This window comes from Myxocyprinus asiaticus, chromosome 36 (genome assembly GCF_019703515.2).
Source record: "Myxocyprinus asiaticus isolate MX2 ecotype Aquarium Trade chromosome 36, UBuf_Myxa_2, whole genome shotgun sequence".
Lineage (NCBI taxonomy): Eukaryota > Metazoa > Chordata > Actinopteri > Cypriniformes > Catostomidae > Myxocyprinus > Myxocyprinus asiaticus.
The window spans coordinates 25576780-25598734 of NC_059379.1; the positions used below are offsets into that span (position 1 = coordinate 25576780).

Consider the following 21955-nt stretch of genomic DNA (forward strand, 5'->3'; position numbering starts at 1 on the left):
ATTTTGTTCCAAACCCTTATGACTTTCTTCTGTGGAACACAAAAGCAGATGTTACGCAGAAAGTTAGCCTCAGGCACCCTTTTCTTTCATTGAGTCTTTTTTTTTTTTTTTTTTTTTTTAATGGTGATTGAGAACATTTTGGGTGAATGATCCTTTTAAGAAGCATTTTTATCTGATGTGACTCAAACTGAAAACTCATGTATTTATCAGGCTGAATCAGTTTTACACATTATTATTTCTGACTTGTATAAAACCAGTACTTTTAAATGCCAATATGAAGATTGCCACACGAAGTACATGTTTTAGGTTATTATTTTTTTTTTACAGTGTAATATATTTTAAAGGATGTTAAAGCAAATATCACAGTTACAGTAAGGCACGTACAATGGGTCCAGTGAATGGGGCCAGTCCATATATATTAAAATACACACAGTTTCAAAAGTAATAGCCACAAGATGTAAACATTATATGTGTTATGATTTTACGGTAATAAAATCATTTACTAAACGTATTTTTGTAAAGATATATCCAATTTTACAACTCTGTTTTCATGAAAACATAATAGTAGTAAATCCTGTAATCTGGTATATGCGGTAAATCCCTGATTTTATCACACTAAATCATGTTAACACATATATTGTTTACATCTTGTGGCTATACTTTTGAAACAGAATGTATTTCATTGTTTATGGACTGGCCCCATTCACCTCCATTGTAAGTCCATTACTGTAACCTTGTTTTTAAATAAAGGAAGAGTCAAAATTATGTTTTGTGGTAACCAACATTTTGCCACAAATGTTGTCAATTGAGCATAATAATTTAAATAGCTTTTAATTGAACTAAGGGCCAGAACAACCTGACCTAGATTAAATATTTTGAAAATAGTTCTGAAACCCCTCTGATTCATCACATAGTCTATTCTTTCTGAGCAGTGTGAAATGTTTAATACAATAAAATGCATACCACACATCCACACTCCAAGAAAAACTATTAGGCACACAATAATGTAACACACATTTCCAATTGGAGCATGATGCAAAATGGTAGAGCTATTCATTTGTGAGGAGCTTTTTGACGAATCGAAAAAGATGTTCATCTGCAGTCCATGTGATTAATTTGCTTCTATTTATATTGCCACAAGTAACAAACTGAGCGACTCAAAATAACGAGCACAGAGTAAGATCAATGTGATCAAATTGGCTATCAGTTCTGCACAAGTAGAAAAATTACAGAGAGTACTGAGAACATTTGGTCAAAGGAGAATATCTTGAAGAAGTACTAATTGCTTTCTTCTGTAAAAACATGCTCTTTATATATGTATACTTCATGCAGGTAATGAACAGCTGTCCATGTGTGCAACATATGTTACTTCAAGAGTCCCAGAACTTGCATACAAATCTTGCACACATTTACATCAGCAAATGTGTTTTTTTTTCTTCTGATGTGTGGTTCAGGTTCATGCTGTGGGCAACAAAGTGCTGTCTGTGTGCATTTCCATTTCCCTTTTTGATTTGCAACTAGTAGGACCTAATATACAAGACAAAAAACAAAACAAAAATGTCTAGAGCAAATAGTTTTCTTAAAAATGTATGTCCACATATGTGGACAGTGGGACTATGTTGTGAAATTTTAAGTAATACCAAGCTATAGCTAGTCAGATCTTTTTCATCAAATAGTTTTGTGTGTCCAGAAGTGTTGATTATTCATGTTTTTGACACGTAATTCATTACAGCTGAATTTCTATAAAGCTGAATTAATCATTCTTACTGAAAGTAACGGCCAGCATCATCAAATCACTGCCAACCATGTTAAAATACAATTTTGCATTATAACATTTTGAATCTATGTACTGATCATCATTGTTCCATGTCTGCCAAACATATTGAGTGGTCCAAACATCATCTGCAGCCTAAACTGAACTTTTGGTCGAATTTTAGGAGTGAATGCACTTAGCTGCATAGAAAGCTATAGGATGCACCTTTGCTCCCTATTTAGTGAATGACTTAACCTCCAGTGTGCTGTCAGTCTGCACTGATCTCTGAAAAGTTAGAAATGCACCTTATTTTCATCCTAACTCCATATAAAGCCTCTGAAAGCAACATTTTTCAGCTTTTGCATGATTACATTTATTCTCAATGTGAAAATGCACAGTAAATATTTAGGAATGAATTAATTAATGTTAATGAATAGAACTGTATTGTACAGTGATAACAAAATAAAACAATAACAAAATGTATATTAAAATGAAGTGAATTGACCCACAGATGTGTTAATGTTGAAAAATATTCAAAATAACTAACATGTTTTTTCAACTTTTGAGGGAACGCGGTTCTACATATGTGGACTTCATCTTTATCAGCACTCTGACGTACGAAAAATGAATGGATTTTTTAATTCGCATATCAAACGAAACTAGAGACACTACTCTTTACAACCAAATGGGTTTCAGTAAAAAACTGAAATAGGTTTCTTACCAGAAGCATGTTTGTTTGCGCTGCACCAGTAGCAGCGCTTCCTCGAAATCATGTCACGTGATGCGGTTGGCCAGAAGTTTAACCCTTAAATGACAGTGTTGAATCTTGTAAACAGTATTCAGTTGGTTTTAATTTATTGAAATTATGTGTTGCATATAGTGAAGCCAAAATATAACATCCACACATATGGGTGTGGGGTCGTAAAAGGTTAATCTAAAACCAATGAAAATCCCCCTCTAATAGATGTTGCAGATGACTCAACACAGGTTGAAATAGGAGAGGCAGGGCCATTTCTGAACATATGGGGGCCCTAAGTGAAATTCTTAAAAAACCTTTGCAGCTTTAAGTATGTACAGTATTTTATTTTATTTTATTTTTATTTTTTTGAAAATAAATAAAATAAAAATGACTTTGCTTTGTGAGGCCCCCGGTGGCTCCGGGGCCCTAAGCGGCCGCTTATACTGCTTATAGCTAGAAATAGCCCTGAGGAGAGAAGAAGGAGGAGGTAGAGTACACATATTAAAGGAATAGTTCAACCAAAAAAATAAAATTCTGTAATAATTCCTCATGTTGTTCCAAACCTGTATGACTTTATTTTTAGTGTGGAACACAAAAATAGGCTCATTCATAGTGGCACGTGTTCACACGAGAACTTGAGTTGTGTTTAGCGCCTAAAACAACACAAGTTCTTGCGTGAACGCAAGCTTCTTTCATAGCTTCTTTCATGAACTTGAAACGGATGTCATTTTTACTGAAAAAATTACTTTCAACTTGGGTTGTTTCTTACCAAAACCTAACATATGCCTTCAGAAGACTTGGTAAATGATGCACATCAAAAGTCACATAGACTACTTTTGTGATACTTTTTAGTGCTTTTTATGCTTTAAAGTGTCTCACAATCGTCTGCTATTGTGTGAGAATTACAAATACACAAAATAATTATGTGAAAGTCATATGGTTTGACACAGCATGAAGATGAGTAAATAATGACAGAATTTTCATTTTTGGGTGAACTATTCTTTTAAAACGGATACTTGGATTTATAGAAACTCACAAACCAATGGTTGCATGTTGCATGTGTCTTTTTCAAAACTCCTGATCTAGGGAAATTGAAAGAAGTATATCACATGATCCTGAGAAAAGTTATATCAGTGAGAAGATGCCAAATTTGCCATATTTCATGACCTCAGAATGTTGACTCAGCGGTGCCAAAGGAGATACAACTGGCAGGTTGGGCACACTGAGGCAGACCATGAGAGATCTGCCTACAGCTCTCAGTGGGTGGACAGCTCCACCTGTCACCCGGTCTGGTGCCATTTGTGCCAACTTAACAGTCGCCTTCAGTCACCATTGCATGTCTGCCCGTGAGCAAGTCTACAGATACACTATCAAGGGGAAATGTAGCTTTCATTTGCTCACTTGAAATACTTCTGGAAAATGTACATGCCTTGAAGTGTGACATGTTACGACATCTAAAACTATTTTAACAGCATTTTGCTACTTCTTTTTTGCAGCTTTTATGACCTCTGTTACAACCTTATCCAAGTTTGTAAGGGAATATAGGTTCAGAGCATTCAGGCTCTGAAGGCATAATGTAACATTAAAGTGCGTTATGCCGAACGTGCCGCGACTGGCTGAAGAGGGCCACAAAATGGCGCCGCAATAGGCCAAAGGGGGGCGCGATATGCAGGGAAGAACAGCGACCCTCCCGCCCCACCACCACCACACACACACACACACACACACACACACACACTCAACAACTTTATGGCCGATTTTTCTTCCCAGTCCGCCTCCGCTTTAATCTCCGTGCTCTTAAAGGCACCTCCACTTAATTTAGATTTGTGAACAAAAGGGGCAGGGGCTTGCGCCTCTGTAGCCCCTGTTCTGTGCAAGTCAGTGCTGGGGAGTGTGGAAGCCTTTGCGCTGGATTCCCTACAACAACTAAGGCACACACTAGATCACGACCTTAGATGCTGCTGATGGCAATTAGCCCAGTTCTGCAGGAGCATGTGGGCGTGCACTATTGTGAAAGGAGCAGAGATGGATTGATTTGAAGGAAAAGGAAAAGAGCAAGAATTATCTCCTCTGTTGTGCCTTATTCATATTGTATTTATTTAAACTGGGGCTGGCAGAGATGTGCCAACATAAAGATGAATCTATAGGGAGAAATCTGAGGAAAACTGCTAAAGGTTTTATTGTCTAAATTTCAAAGTCTGAGCAATCATCTAAATGAGTTGGGGCACAGGTGAGCTGCCCAGGTCTTACATGAAGAAGTGAGTAATCATAACCTGACCATTACAACTACATACAGTATATTGAAAACTCTCACATATCACTACATTTGAGTGCAATACTTTACAATTAGATTTGCATTTGTTCATTTAGCAGATGTTTTATCCAAAGGATTATTACTTGTCAATTCAATAAAATTTCATAAGCAAAACTACGGGTCTAAAAAAAGAAGAAGAAGAAAAAAAAAAAACCTTAGAAAGGTTGCAATGTCATTATTATTATTATTATTATTATGAGTTGACTTCTGCACCCTATGTTGCATTACATGGCAATAGCGCAAGTCCAAATATTGAAAAAAAAGAAAAAAGTTGGAGTGCCTATACGTTTTAAAGAAATATTTATGTCCTTTTAGATTCTGGTTCAGAACAAACTTTCCTTTATGTACAGTATATTCATTTTTAAGAATCTCTTTTGTTAAATCCAGGGTGCAAATTACACAATGACCTTCAGGGGGGTCAGAACGGGGGGTTGTTATTCAGGTTTATGATTTAATTATACACTTTACGTTAAGGTTATAGACGTTAGCATATGCACATGTAACATGTATTACATTCCAAATTAGGTTGCAAGAAATAACAATGAATACAATTTGTTCATCTTGGAATTCTTGGTTTATGTTACTTTGTACATACATTCAGGGGTGTAAAGTAATTGAGTTAAAATACTTAAGTATTATTTTGGGGGATTTGTACTTTACTTGAGTGCAATTTAAACAGAATACTTGTACTTTAACTTAATTACATTTCCAAAGTAAAAATAGTTACAATTTTATTTGAACTTGTAAAGTACTCGCTACATATTTGCAGATAATGTTCTTTTGTCTTACTGGACTGAAGCCACCTTTTCACTACATCCGACAAATGACAGACCAGAGGTCAGTCGTTTCAAATGCAGTGTCGCACAGCGGCTTTGTGGAGTTCTGACTATCTACAAAGGCAGAATTTCGGATCTGATTTGAGCTTCGGATACACTGAAATATTTTTGCGACTAGTCCGTCTTTGACCACCTGACTGAATGTGATGTAGTCATTCAAAACTATGAGCAAGAAGTGAGAAACACTGACATTTTTTGTCCTAAACTTTATTCTAAAGGTCTGCTACTTCTACAGTTAGGACAGTTATGAAGTAAAAGATTATCCTTCATGTTGCAAATATAGTATATGCAGTATATATAAGAATAAAAGGCTTTCGTAATTAAATGTGTACATGCCATTTATTTCTACACTTGCCTTCATATTTAAATCATATCTATGAATTTCTACTCCCTATTTGCTGAATTTTTGTTGTTAGGCAACTATTCATTATAATAATAACTATAAAACCAGCAATGATAATGATGATACTAATGATAATAAAATAATTATGAAATAATGTTTAACATCTCCTGTTTCACATCGCCTTGTTATTTCAACTCGTCAAATTGTTATTAGTCTTAAATTGCCCATCTCAACTTTTTTGGAGTGTGTTGCAATCATCTGATTTGAAATTACTGAACATTTAAAAAAAAAAAAAATTATGAAATTCACAAGGTAAAACATCACATAATGTGTAGTTGTAGTGCTTTCAATATAGCAATGGGTGAATTTAATTTACAAATCACTTTTTGTTTTTATTAGCATTTTTCATACTGTCCCAGCTTTTTTGGAATTGGAGTTGTAAATATTAATTATTAATTTTATTGAATTCTTCCATCTGCTCAACAGCAAGGTTTGGTAACAAACCTCAAAAAACAGTTCACAAAACCAACAACATTACTAAGTTTCTTCAAAGATTATTTTGATTTTTGATTTTGATTTTCTCTACATCTCAAGGGGCTGGGTGCTCTGACATCGCAACTCGTGAGTGCCTTCTCCCATGCAATGGAATTTGCGTGACTGTGGCAATATTTTTGCAAAATAAAATTATGTGGTTCATTACACATATTAGGGCAGTTCTGAATAGCAAAGTCCAATGTGTGGCACTAAAAGCAAGTTAAATGTTCTCCCAAACAGATGAGGTTTTTAAGATTAATGTTCTATCGAGATTTAAATCAACAAAACCTACCTCCCTACCCTAAACCTTAAACCTAAACCTAACCGATAGTGTCAGAAAAAGCAAATGTGGGACGAAAAACACAATTGCGTCCTTTTGTGGTGCTTTTATGACACTTTCGGCCCACGTGCCGACTCGTACTCTGGTCCTTTGTATCGCATATGCAACACTCTATCAGCTGACCTACCACACAGTTTGATCACACTTAAACAAGCTTGTGAATGTAGTTGGTTATGTAATGCAAATGAGTCATATGCTATCCAACATTTTCCTGAATGCGGAAGTGTTCCACGATTCAACTGATTTCAATCTCCGGTCTCCAGTGTTTTCACTCGCTTCGGTGTATACTCTTAGCGGTAATGTAATGTTTAAGATATTACATTTGTAAAAATGGTCAAAAAAACATGTGGCTGTATAGTGGCCACATAAAAATTATTTTGCAAAAACCTAGGTTTTTTAACATGATTCTATGACCAGGTTGCGAATGCGACTGGGGGAGAAATGTGACAGTCGTCAGAGACAGTAAAAAGGCTACTTAACAAACCAATCGAATTTAACAACATCCTCTCTCACACAATCTCCTCTCTTGATTTCATTCTAGCTGGGAAAAAAAGTTACTTTTTACTTTTTAATACTTAAGTACAATTTAATGGGAATACTGCTTTACTTTGACTCAAGTATGTTTTTATACTTGGACTTTTAATTGAGTAAAATTGTACTTAATTAAACAAATGTTCTTTTTTGTTTGTTTTTTTATTATATAACTTTTAATGTTTGTCGCAAGCAGGTCAGTTAACTTTTTTATTATCAAAACATTACCCGTTAAGGCGCTAAAAGGGTAATGTGGGTCAAACCTTGATTGGGGGGTCAAAATATTCCTACAGAAACTGTAAAATCATCAAAAGACTGAGCAGAACTATAGATGATGACTTGATCAGAGGAGTTGTTAAAACAGTGCTTTGCCATGTTTGGTCTTTTCTGAGCTGCTTCTTTTTTGACAGTGGTGCTGGATGGATAATTGCATCGCCCTCGGTGGCAATGGAGTTAATCACAGCTTAGTGCACTTTAACAAGCAATATCATTTCCAATTATGGTTAAGCTTCAGGGATTCAAAACAAGTGCACAGATGTCATTAGTAATAGCAATATACAGATATCTCTGTGGAAACTGAGCCATACTATCTAAAACAAAAGTTATCATGGTGAGTCACAATGTGCCCACTCACGTAAGCACATTATGCTCAAGGGACAGCAATGCTTCATTTTCAATTAAATAGTTAGTTCTGTATGTAATTTAGCCAGTGACACAATCAAGTGCATCCAGAAGGCAAACCAAAAACATTTAACACCCAGTTCCAAGAAAAATATTAACAATTTGGGCTCAGCAACTAATTTAGGCAGTGCGGCCAGGCAAAGCAATATTACTATAAAGGATATAGTGTCATAGCCAAAGGCAATGTCAACTATGACATTATTCTTGGAAGGCAGAAACTTTAATTTATACTCCAAACATGCAACCAATGTATATAAAAAAAAAAAAGGTAACCTGATGCCGTAGAATTTTATTACGTTTGCAGTTTATTCCCCCTGGGCAAAGAATCATAAAATAGCCACAATAATTTCACAGTGGTGAATAGCAATGTGATTTTACCCTACTTCATCCCTTTATACCCCAGATAGTATGCCTGGAGGAGAGGACACATAATGCCAATAGGACTTGTGGTCTGTCTCCATAGTGACTCATCTGCTCTTAGGAAAAAGGAGCCCAGATTGACCTGCACAGAATAAGGGGTAACTTGCAGCATTCAAAGTGCAAAGTTATAAAGTATCGTCTTGAATAATGAAAACACAAAGGTATATGTAAACAAGACATGAATGTTTCTTTTGGGACATGTGGTGTTGGGTATTCATATGATAAACAATTATAAGCTGCCAGAAGATGAAAATATTTGTGTGTGTGTGTGTGTGTGTGTGTGTGTGTGTGTGTGTGTGTGTGTGTGTGTGTGTGTGCGTGTTTATACCATATTGTGGGGAATAAATGTCCCCACAAGGATAGTAAAACCTGTGATCACCTACCTTGTGGGGCCCAGCCAGCGGTCCCCATGAGGGAAATGGCTTATTAAACATACTACATGTTTACATGTGTTAGGGTTAAGGGATAGAAATTATCGTTAGATCGGTAGAAAATCCATAAAATGCATGGAAGTCTATGGAGAGTCCCCACAATTATATAAAAACAAGTTTGTGTGTGTGCGTGTGTGTGTGTGTGTGTATGTGTCTGGGTATTCCCTACGTTGAGGGGGCCAAATGTCCCCACAAGGATAGTAAAACCTGACATTTTTGACATTGTGGGGACAATCAGTAGGTCCCCAGGAGGAAAACAGCTTATAAATCATATTAAATTATGTTTTTTGAAAATGTAAAAATTTTGAAAGTTTTCTGTGAGGGTTAGGTTTAGGGGTAGGGTTAGGGTTAGGGGATATAATATAAAGTTTGTACAGTATGAAAACTATTATGTCTATGGAGAGTCCTCATAAAACATGAAAACCCAACATGTGTGTGTGTGTGGGCAGGTTTAAGTGGTTTACGAGGACTTGTTTAGGTTACAAACTGGTAATTACAAGGGTATTATGCTATAAATGTGGTTTATGATGACATTTCTAGTGTCCCCATAATTCAAATTGCTTAAAAAACATACTAAATGATGTTTTATTGAAAAGGTTAAAATGCAGCATGTTTTTTGTGAGGGTTAGGTTTAGGGGTAGGGTTAGGGTTAGGGGATAGAATCTATAGTTTGTACAGTATAAAAATCTTTATGTCTATTGAGAGTCCTCATAATGATAGCTGCACCAACATGTCTGTGGGTGTGTGTGTGTGTGTGTGTGTGTGTGTGTGTGTGTGTGTGTGTGTGTGTGTGTGTGTGTGTGTGTGTGTGTAATTAATAGGCAATCAATACAATACAGCATGGCAGTTTCTGATATCAGTAATCATTACAGTCGAATGAGACCAAGTTTTCGCTCACTCATATGACGCATTTGGTTTCATGGCTCCATCTGGTGGTGCCACAGCCAATTAAAGTGTTGATTACAGTTAAAGTCTTAAATGAAGACACAACCAATTTACCCACATGGAGGACATTAAAATAAATATTTCATAAATATATTCTTATAATGCACCAATCATCAAATAAACCACCAAATCATTAATAGCATATATAACAGAAATATAAATGTGATAATGACAATTAAAGAATCCTCGCCTTCTTTTTACTTTTCATAAAAAATTAGATTGAATAGATGTAAAATGTAAATGTCAGAAGAACAACACAGCAGAAATTGGCAAAACAAATATTACAGTAGAGCATTTTTGGCATTGTAACCAATACGTATGAACATGCCCTCATGTTGATGGAGAATACATTGGTCTCTTCAGGTGCAGCATGTTTTATTCCAATCTGAGGGATATGAGCACTTGCCACAATGCCACACAATTAATAAAATTGCATCTATCCATAATTTGTGACATGAAGATGCCTCTTTCACATAACTGGACATAAAGGAAATAAACGTAAAAAAAATTTTGAAAACTGACCCACGCTGAGAATATGAGGTGGAGTTTGACTGCTCATTTGCAGATCTGTTTATCTCCTGTCACTGCCAGGAATGACCTCAACAGCGGTTTGTGCCTCACGTATATCACTAAGAGACTGCTGCTCTGCCAACAGTTCAGCAGAGTACTGAGAGATCAACAGTTCCTTACCAGTTCCTTGTATGAACTCTTCAGTTTTTTGGCAATTTCAAGCACTGTATAGCCTTCATTCCTCAAAACAGTGAATGACTGATGATATTCTAGAGAAAGCCATTTCTTTTCTTCTTTTTTTTTTTTCTTTTTGCCATTTTTGACCTAATATTGACTTTAAGACATGCCAGTCTATTCCATACTGTGGCAACTCAAAAACAAACACAAAGACAATGTTAAGCTTCATTTAACAAACCAAATAGCTTTCAGCTGTGTTTGATATAATGGTAAGTGATTTTCTCGTACCAAATTAGCAATTTAACATGAATACTCAAGGATAAGGTGATGGAGTGATGACTGCTGGAAATGGGGTCTGTCTAGATTTGATCAAAAATGACTTTTTTCAAATAGTGATGGTGCTGTTTTTTACATCAGTAATGTCCTGACTATACATTGTGACCAGCTGAATGCCACTTTGGTGAATTAAAGTACCAATTTCCATCCGAAACAGCAAAATCTGTACATTATTCCAAACTATTGGCAACCAGTGTATCTGACTCAAACGCTGAAGAAGCACTGTTTGTTTACAAAATGCACGCAGCATTTTATGGTGAAGCGCTACAGTTCAAGGACAAATTGCGATTTCATTCTTAATTCAGTCAATCATGCAGCTTTGATGGATACCATACCGATGTCTCAGAGGTCAAAATCTGCTGGTTCCAGAGTGTTTTGAATGGTTTTCCCCTTTTCATACAGTAAGTGCTACTTTTACTGTCAATGCCACGTTTATAACACTGGTTTTTCCACATTTATGTGAAAATGACAATGAATACAAATTAAATAGTACATTTTCTCTGGAGTTCCAACCCCTCTGCATTCTGTGGATATTATTATTTCTGGATTGTGTATTTTAATTCACAGTTTTGACCAAGTGTGTGGTCGCACTACTTTTTCTCTGTGTCTGAATTGGCAGCGCTGTAGATCTATTATTGTAGGGTTATTGTAGGTTATTTTTTTGTTCTTCCAGTCAAAATTTGCACTGCAAAAAATGTATGACAGCTGTAACTAATCAATTCTGGCAAGTGACCATGGCATAAGTGAGATAATCCACGGCTAGGTGTGCATTAAACTATTTTAAATGCACTTCGCAGAGGCAACCACCTTCTTCACCTCCACGTCGTGCATTTAAAATCGTTTAACACACCTAACCGTGGATTATCCCTTACACACCCACACACACACACACAGACATATATATATATATATATATATATATATATATATATATATATATATATATATATATATATATATATATAAATCTGAGAAGGATTTGACTGATGTCTGCTTGGGAAAGTTGTGAAACATTAGAAACCGGGTTACTTCACAAGGTTTAGTGTGTCTGCATCAGTATCAGGCTCACCTCTTGCCAGTCCAATTCTTATTTCATGCACGCTTCGATTTGTCCCGAGGCGTAGTGCAATGATGGGCACATCTCTTATTAATGAGTCATCTGCAAGTAGTTGCATGTCGTTATGCGATGACCTCACAGCTGCAACCGACTCGACTGCAAGCTTATCTTCTGCACGAGCGTCACAGTAAGGCGAGCAGCTTTAGGCCCCAACTCCTGTTTTCTTCTGTGAGTGTTATTGCCTGCTTTCATCAAGAGCTCTAATAAAAATGTAATAAACGAGTATTTTTGCCATTTTTTTATTTTTATTTTAACCTCTGTAGACCCCCAAATTGCCGCCACTGGCAGTATAGTAACGGGACTAAATTGTGTATAATGTAAAACTTTGGTCCCAAATTCAATGTTGTATAGAGAAATTGGTGCTCCTTCAAAGTAACTGAGCTAAAACAAGTTTTTTTTCCTTCTCCATGTTATTTTACATATTTAATATGACAAAAAATATGTCACGTTCTGAGAATTAATCTGCAGCATTTTTGTGCACTTGTCACAGATCCCATCAGTGTTAACAATGCTTTATCATCATCGTCAATATTTAACAACAGAGACAATAAAGTCCCTCATGGTGAATATGGGTGTGAAATGTCCCAAATAACTTATTACTGTCTGCAAAACTGTATTTATTTAAAGGAATTGTTCACACAAAAATGAAAATTCTCTCATCATTTACTCACCCTCATGCCATCCCAGATGTACATGACTCTCTTTCTTCTGCTGAACACAAACAAAGATTTTATGAAAAATATATCAGCTCTGTAGGTCTATACAATGCAATTGCATTGAATGGACCTACAGAGCTGATATTCTTCTAAAAATCTTTGTATTCAGCAGAAGAAAGTCATACACATCTGGGATGGCATGAGGGTGAGTAAATGATGAGAGCATTTTGGGGTTATTTTTATTATCGCTTTAAAATGACCTCCAGATAATTTTCAGATTTGACTGTTTTCATGACATAATATGATTAAAAGAAAAAATGTTTTATGGTGTACTGGTGTACTTAAATGTCTGCAAACTTCACAGGTGGTCGAGGGACTGAGGTAGTTTCCACATCATCTGAATTCACCCATGGTGCCATTGTGCACCTCACTGAAGCGATGCACAGGTGCTGGGATGTTTATAGCTCACGAGAGTGCTCGCTTCTCTTCCAGAGCGTTCAAAAAGAACTGGAGAGTCATGGTCACTCTTTACCTGTGGGGAAGATTAGGCGCAAATGGAACAACCTCATTGTCACATACAAGAGGGTTAAAGATCGCAGCTCATTGTGTGGGGGCCAGACAAAGGCATCATGGGAGTACTTTGAAGTATGTACAAATATGCAGGCAGTCAGTTATTAATAATTCGGTCATGTTTTTCTCACATTGCTGGGGTGCTTAAAGCTCCAGTCCAATGTTATGGTCTAAATGTACATTTTAATCTTTGAAAATTTGAGTTTAAATTGACATTCTTTCCTATTTCAACATCAGCTGTGTGCCAAATCATACAGATGTGACAAACGGACAATGGCATCTGTGGTTTATAAATGTAAACAAAAAGGCTTTAAGACATGGATTTTTACTTAATGAATTTGGGATTTGATTTCAAGAAAATCAAGTTGTGAGCATTATAATTTTTTAATAGAAATACCTCTTAATTGCCTAGATAGTCAACATTTTTTTCTGTGAATCATAAAAATAAAAAAAAAAAGAGAAATGTTGTACAGCTAACAACAATACTGATATTAAGATCATCATAGAACTAGAAAAAATAGCTGAAAATATTAATAACCATCTTAAGATAAATGCTTTTGTGAAGCATCTTATGTGCCTAAGACATTTGCACAGTACTGTATACATACAGTATATAAACCAGCAAGAAAAATGTTATATAGCCTACCATTACAACAAAACTGATATTAGGATCATCTTGGACATAAAAACGTATTCCAGTGATGGTTGTGAAAAAATATTGCTGTGTAATTATGGAATAATGTTCCCTGTTCTGTTTTTGTTTTTTGTTTTTTCATCACAGATGATGGATAATATGTTAGGGAAGACAAGATATGTCCAGAGAGGCCCTGCATCAGCCACGCTTTTTGGATTTGCAACTACAGCTAAAGCAGCTGTAAAGTCAGAAGATCGTCCATCTAACAGTGTTCCAGTGGCTACAATGGCCACCCCATGTCTGCTTCCCACCAACATTATCACATCCTCTTCCCAGATCCCTACACTGTTGACTTCCCCAGTGCTGTGCAAAGTCACCCCCAAATTAAACCCCAGTCCCTCTTGTAGCTCAGATTCACCTATGCCCTCCACCTCACCCAAGCCAGCTCCATTGGTAATGGAGATTAAGGCATCTTCGGCTCAACCCAATGGGCACACGTGTAGCTCAGCAGCATGGGCAGGCTGAGGAACGCACTTTACTTCTTAGAAATTTCCTCACTAGTCAAGAAGAGCGCACCAGCTTAGAGGAGCAACATCAGCGCAAGGTAGATGCACGTGAGCGTTGCAAGGAAAAAAACAACATGCAGCATGGCTGATGCAATGGGAAGTATGGCAACGGCACTGGAGTTGATCTCTTTCAAACAAGATACCATAATTGCCCTACTTCAGAGACTAGCTGATAAGTACTAATAAAGAGAAAATAACTGTCCTATTTTTACTAATATTACTTTTTTACTTAATTGAATTTGATTTGCAAGTGTTTATATGGTATATAAGATATACCATATAAGATATTTAGGTTAATGTATTTTTAACATGTGTATTTTGTCTTACTGTTCTGGCAGAGTTTTTATAGTCAAAACAAGTGAAAAAATCTACCAGTGCTGAAGAAGTAATCCAAAGTATTTACAATACATTACTGACCTTGAGTAATCTAACGGAATATGTTGCAAATTACATTTTACAGCATGTATTCTGTAATCTGTAGTGGAATACATTTCAAAAGTAACCCTCCCAACCCTGTATATATATATATATATATATATATATATATATATATATATATATATATATATATATATATACATATATATATATGTTTTATCATTTGCTGCACAATGCACAATGCACATGCCACTATTAAAAAGTAGGTATGCTTCTAACCTATGGCCATGGAGATTTCAGTGCAAGAACATTAGTTCACCTTTGGATAGCTAGACTAACAATATTTAGTTAATGGAAAAGTTCACCCAAAAATTAAAATTCTCTCATAATTTACTCAACCTCATGCCATCCAAGATGTGTATGACTTTCTTTCTTCTGCTAAACACACACAAAATTGTCTCTGTTAAGAGACAATTACATAATTTGGTTTATTTGAACATCAAACTATTTATTTGAAATATGAATTTCACTCTGACAACGGTGGGTAATATTTTCAGCAGACTTGATTCACTGAAACTCTTCCCACATGGATGGCAGTAGGATGGCTACTCTCCAGTATGAACTCTCTCATGTTTTTTCAGGGTTCCAAACTGAGTGAAACTCTGTCCACAAGAGTGAGCACTTGTAAGATTTAACTCCAGTGTGAATTCTATGGCACTGTTTCAAAACACTGGCTCTGTTAAAGGCATTCCCACCCTCAAAGCACATATAAGCTTTCTCAACGGTATGTATTTTCGGGTGCCTTCTAACAGTCCAGCAGTGAAAAAAAATTTCACAAAAGAAACACAAATAAGGCTTCACATTTGCATGAATTTTCAGATGTCTTTTTGGGTGTTCTGCCAAAATAAACGTTTTACCGCACTGATCACAGTTAAATGATCTTTTTCCAGCATGAGAACAAAGATGTTATTTTAAATTCTCTGTCCATTCAAAACTCATTCCACACTGAAGTTACTAGAAAAGCTCCAGTGTGAATTTGTAATGTGAATTTCAACCACTGGGCGGCGCCATGACGATTGTAATTGGCTATTTTCTGTAAAAAAAAAAAAAAAAAAAAACAGGTCTATGGATGATGCAGTCAACATGGGATTGAATCATATCCTGCAACATCTGGACAGACCAGGGACATATGCAAGGATCCTTTTCGTGGACTTCAGTTCGGCTTTCAACACCATCATCCCAGCTATACTCCAGAATAAATTACACCAGCTCTCTGTTCCCATGTCTATCTGTCAGTGGATTACCAGCTTTCTGACAGACAGGCAGCAGCTTGTGAGACGGGAAACTCACTTCCAGCACCTGTATAATCAGCGCTGGTGCCCCCCAGGGATGTGTGCTCTCCCCACTACTCTTCTCCCTCTACACCAAAGACTGCATCACCAAGGACCCCTCTGTCAAGCTCCTGAAGTTTGCAGACGACACCACTGTCATCGGCCTCATACGAGATGAGGATGAGTCTGCATACAGAAGGGAGTTTAAACAGCTGACTGTCTGGTGCAGTCAAAATAACCTTGAGCTGAACACGCTCAAAACGGTGGAGATGATTGTGGACTTTAGGAGGAACACCCCAACACTGACCCCGCTCACCATTCTAAACAGCACTGTGGCAGCAGTGGAGTCATTCAGGTTCCTGGGCACTACCATCTCAGAAGACCTGAAGTGGGAGACCCACATTGACTCCATTGTGAAAAAGGCCCAGCAGAGGTTGGACTTCCATCATCAGTTGAGGAAGTTCAACCTGCCACAGGCGCTGCTGATACAGTTCTACTCAGCAGTCATTGAGTCTGTCCTCTGCACTTCAGTAACTGTCTGGTTTGGTTCAGCTACGAAATCAGACATCAGAAGACTACAAAAGACAGTTTGGACTCCTGAGATGATTATTAGTTGCCCCCTGCCCCCTTTCAAGAACTACACACTTCCAGAGTGAGGAAAAAGGCTGAAAAAATCACTCTGGACCCCACTCGCCCTGCCTACTACCTTTTTGAACTGTTGCCTTCTGGCCAACGCTTCAGAGCTCTGAGCACCAGAACCCTCAGGCACAGGAACAGTTTTTTCCCTCAGGCTATCCATCTCATGAACAGTTAAATTGCCCCATTGAGCAATAATGAATGTGCAATACACAGTTTAGACTTTCTTATATTTATCCAACACATCCAACCTCTTCTGCCATTTCATTGCTTTGAAAAAATAAAAAAAATAAAAATCAAACATTTGCACTGTACATAACAGATTTGTATTTGCACTGTTCATAACAGATTGTATTAGATTTGCACTACTCATGTGTATGTGTGTATGTATGTATGTGTGTGTCTGTACGTATGTGTTTTTTTTATTATTATCTATGTCTTGCTGCTGTTTTTGTATTGTTGTACACTGGAAGCTCCTGTCACCAAAACAAATTCCTTGTATGTGTAAGCATAACTAAGAAAAGCTACCGAAACGAGCGATCCACATGGAGAATGCGAAACTCCACAAGCACTAGAATGCTACTAAAAAGCTGTTGAAAAACAACAGTTCATTTAAATGTCAACTAAAATAGCCATCATCTTGTAGCCAAATCTCCTAAAACTATTAATGTGAAGGATTTTGTTACGTCGACCGCGTGGCCTAATGGATAAGGCGTCTGACTTCGGATCAGAAGATTGAGGGTTCGAGTCCCTTCGTGGTCGTTGTTTTGTGTTTTTACATTTACACACACAATGCACACTGAACAATTGAAAGGCGCAGTGCAGTACCATTTATAACTAAATGTAAATTAAATTAAAACGGTACTGAGAAGTCAGTACAGTACAATAATTATATATTTCCACTACTGTTGTCGAAGCAGAGTGGCGCAGCGGAAGCGTGCTGGGCCCATAACCCAGAGGTCGATGGATCGAAACCATCCTCTGCTAAGACTTTTTTGTTTTTTATTTCATTTGCATATGTTACATACAAATTTAAAAAAATGTATTTTTGTTTGTTTATCTGATATATTATATAGTAGAAATTATCCTCTTTATTTTCAGAAAATATTCCCTCTTTTTTTTAATATAGTTTGATCCGAGCGCCTCCTAGTGGCTGTGGTAAACAATATTTAAATAGCAGGATTATACCTTTGAATAATAACTGTTTGAATTCTGAGGGAGCGATCGTATTGCACCTACATATAAAATAATGAATTTATGTTGCACGTTTGAGTAATTAAGAAAGAATATAGTTCACATAACAGGACGTGTCATTATTTTCATTATTTTAATCTCCATTGCAAGAGTTGAATTCTGCATAGAATGTGTAATTGAAAATGGTGTCATTTTCTCATTGACCACATTTGTGGCATTATTTCTAGATCTATGAAGAATGCAAAACATTATTACATATATATTAACAGTATATCTTTCCAAGAGTGTTGACGTTACGGTGTATTGCTGTAAATTCTATTTGTTGCTTTTTCCGGACAAGTATGAGGTATTACATGCATATGATATAATTGCCAATTGTATTTATGTTCATACCGCAGAAAATTGCACATAATATACTTAGCTGATAACCTTTAGTTGGCAAAATGTAAGAATGGCAGACACGACTGGCAGCATCTTGACTGATTGTATTTATTTTTGTTCATTCCAATAATAATGTGATGATTACCACACACACAGACATCTAGTGCTTGTGTCAGAGAAACTGCAACATTTACTTAACCTATAAGTAAAACTGGTCCATACGACTTGTTCACTATAGTACAGGTCTTCTCAAACCACACAATAGCTTTGCGGGAGGAGACGAAAACTTATTTATTTTTTATTTTTTTAAATGTTGTCTTACTCCACTGAATATATTTTACAGATGCTTTTTCTATCTTGCATGCATGTAAAACATTTTATACCAAAAATCCCTGTTGTGCTGATGTTATTTTTTTATAATGTATTCATAAAGTATTCAGACCCCTTCATTTTTTTTTCACATTTTATGTTGCAGCCTTATCCTAAAATGCTTTACATTATTTTTTTTATTTATTTTTTTTACATAAATCTACACTCCATACCCCATAATGACAAAGCAAAAACCAGATTTTTCATAACTTTTCAAATTCATTAAAAAGAAAAAAAATGAAATATCACATTGACATAAGTATTCAGACCCTTTGCTATGACACTTGACATTTAGCTCAGGTGTATCCCATTCCTCTGGATCAACTTTTAGGTCTTTCTACACTTTGATTGGAGTCCTGTGTCAAATTCAATTGACTGGACATGATTTGGAAAGGCACACACCTGTCTATATAAGGTTTCACAGCTGAAAATGCATATCAGAGCAAAAACAAAGCCATGAGGTCAAAGGAACTGCCTGCAGAGCTCAGAGACAGGATTGTGTCGAGGTACAGATCTGGGGAAGGCTACAAAACAATTTCGGCTGCATTGAAGGTTCCCAGGAGCACAGTGGCCATAATTCTTAAATGGAAGAAGTTTGGAACAACCAGGACTCTTCCTAGAGCTGGCCACCCGGCCAAACTGAGCAATCGGGGGAGAAGGGCCTTAGTAAGAGAGCTGACCAAGAACCCGATGGTCAGTCTAATTGAGTTCCAGAGATCATGTGTGGAGATGGGAGAAACTTGCAGAAGGACAGTCATCACTGCAGCACTCCACCGATCTGGGCTTTATGACAGAGTGGCAAGACTGAAGCCTCTTCTCAGTGCAAGACACATGAAAGCACCTAAAGGACTCTCAGACTGTGAGAAACAAGATTCTCTGGTCTGATGAAATGAAGATTGAACTGTTTGGCCTCAATTCCAAACATCATGTCTGGAGGAAACCAGGCACCGCTCATCACCTGCGCAATAGCATCCCAACGGTGAAGCGTGGTGGTGGTAGCATCATGCTGTGAGGGTGTTTTTCAGCGGCAGGGACTGGGGGACTGGTCAGGGTTAAAGGAAATCTGAACGCAGCAAAATACAGAGATATCCTTAATGAAAACCTGGTCCAGAGCACTCAGGACCTCAGACTGTGCTGAAGGTTCACTTTCCAACAGGACAATGACCCTAAGCACACAGCCAAGACAATGCAAGTGTGGCTTAGGGACAACTATGTGAATGTCCTTGAGTGGCCCATCCAGAGACCGGACTTGAACCCAATCGAACATCTCTGGAGAGTCCTGAAAATGGCTGTCCACCGATGGTCCCCATCCAACCTGACAGAGCTTGAGAGGATCTGCAGAGATGAATGGCAGAAAATCCCCAAATCCAGATGTGCAAAGCTTGTCGCATCATACCCAAAAGACTTGATGCTGTAATCGCTGCCAAAGGTGATTCAACTAAGTACTAAGGGTACTTATGTCACTGTGATATTTCAGTTCTTTATTTTTAATACATTTGCAAAGTTATGAAAAATCTGGTTTTTGCTTTGTCATTATTTGGGGTATGGAGTGTAGAATGATGTGAAAAATAAAATAATTTAAAGCATTTTAGCATAAGGCTGCAAACATAAAATGTAAAAAAGAAATATATATATATATATATATATATATATATATATATATATATATATATATATAAAATGAAGGAGTCTGAATACTTTATGAATGCACTGTACTTTTTCATTTAACTTCTTTCTGGTGAGAAAATATTTAGGAATAGAGGAATAGGCTGAAAATTGTTATGCCACTTCATTAGTGATCAGACGTATTTTACATGTTAAAGAATTAATTATTTTGTTGTTATAAATGTTAAATGGTGTTATACAGTTTTGTTTTTCATGTTTTTCCAGCTGATCTATATATCTATTATATATATCAGCTGATTATCTAATCCGCCAATCGTACGGCAGCAGTGTAATGTATAAAATCATTCACATCAACAATCCTGGCATGATTGTTGGTGCCAGACAGGTTGTTTTGAGTATTTCTGTAACTGCTGAACCCCTGAAATTTTCAAGCACAACAGTCTCTAGAGTGTAAAGAGAATGGTGCGAAAAACAAAAAACATCCAGTGACAGCAGTTCTGTATGCGAAAAATGGCTTGTTAATGACAAAGGTCAGTGGAGAATGGCCAGACTGGTCCAAGCTGACAGGAAGGTGACAGTAACCCAAATAAACATGCGTTACAACAGTGCTATGCAGAAAAGAATTTCTGAACATACAACATGACAAACACTGAGGCGGATGGGCTACAGCAGCAGAAGACCCCTCCGGGTCCCACTGGATGGTAGACAATTGGGAAAACATTGACTGGTCTGAATCTCGATTTTTGCTGTGACATTCATTTGGTAGGCCCACTGCAGCCTCAGCTTTCTGTTTTTGGCTGACAGAAGTGGAACCCGACGTGGTCTTCTACTGTTGTAGCCCATCCGCCTCAAGGTTCAACGTGTTGTGCAATCTGAGATGCTATTCTGCTCACTACAATTATACACAGGGGTTATCTTAGTTACTGTAGCTTTTCTGTCAGCTCGAACCAGTCTGGCCATTCTCCTCTGACCTCTGTCAACAACAAGGCATTTTCATCCACAGAACTGCTGCTCACTGGATGTTTTTTGTTTTTGGCACCATTCGAAGTAAACTCTAGAGACTGTTGTGCGTGAAAATCCCAGGAGATCAGCAGTTACAGAAATACTCAAACCAGCCCGTCTGGCACCAACCATCATGCCATGGTCAAAATCACTGAGATCAAATTTTTTCCCCATTCTGATGGTTGATGTGAACATTAACTAAAGCTCCTGACCCATATCTGAATGATGTTATACATTACACTGTTGCCACACGATTGGCTGATTAGATAATCGCATGAGTAAGTAGATGTACAGGTGTTCCTAATAAAGTGTCTGGTGTGTGTGTGTATATATATATATATATATATATATATATATATATATATATATATATATATATATATATATAAACAGCACATACATTATATCAAATCAGTTAATCAACATATTTGATTGCATATTTTATTTTTTAAAAATTGACATGGAAGGGATTAAACTTAATCTCTTATTAAATGATATATAAAAAATGTTTCTTCGTGATTTTCTATGAAATAAAATGTCTGAAAATAGATTTTGGTGGGCTTGAAGGGTACAATTACCTATATGCATTATGTACAGCAAATCAA

General features: G+C 36.8%; 2 non-coding genes and 1 pseudogene across 2 annotated transcripts; all 3 read left to right on the forward strand.

The window, feature by feature from the left end:
- The first annotated feature begins 12076 nt into the window (after positions 1–12076).
- Positions 12077–14616, forward strand: LOC127426840 (uncharacterized; annotated as a pseudogene).
- Positions 14617–17467: 2851 nt separating this feature from the next.
- On the forward strand, positions 17468–17540 carry trnar-ucg (transfer RNA arginine (anticodon UCG)). The gene has a single exon. It is a non-coding gene; the product is annotated as a tRNA-Arg (tRNA).
- A 153-nt stretch (positions 17541–17693) lies between these two features.
- trnam-cau (transfer RNA methionine (anticodon CAU)) lies at positions 17694–17765 on the forward strand. The gene has a single exon. It is a non-coding gene; the product is annotated as a tRNA-Met (tRNA).
- Positions 17766–21955: the final 4190 nt, after the last annotated feature.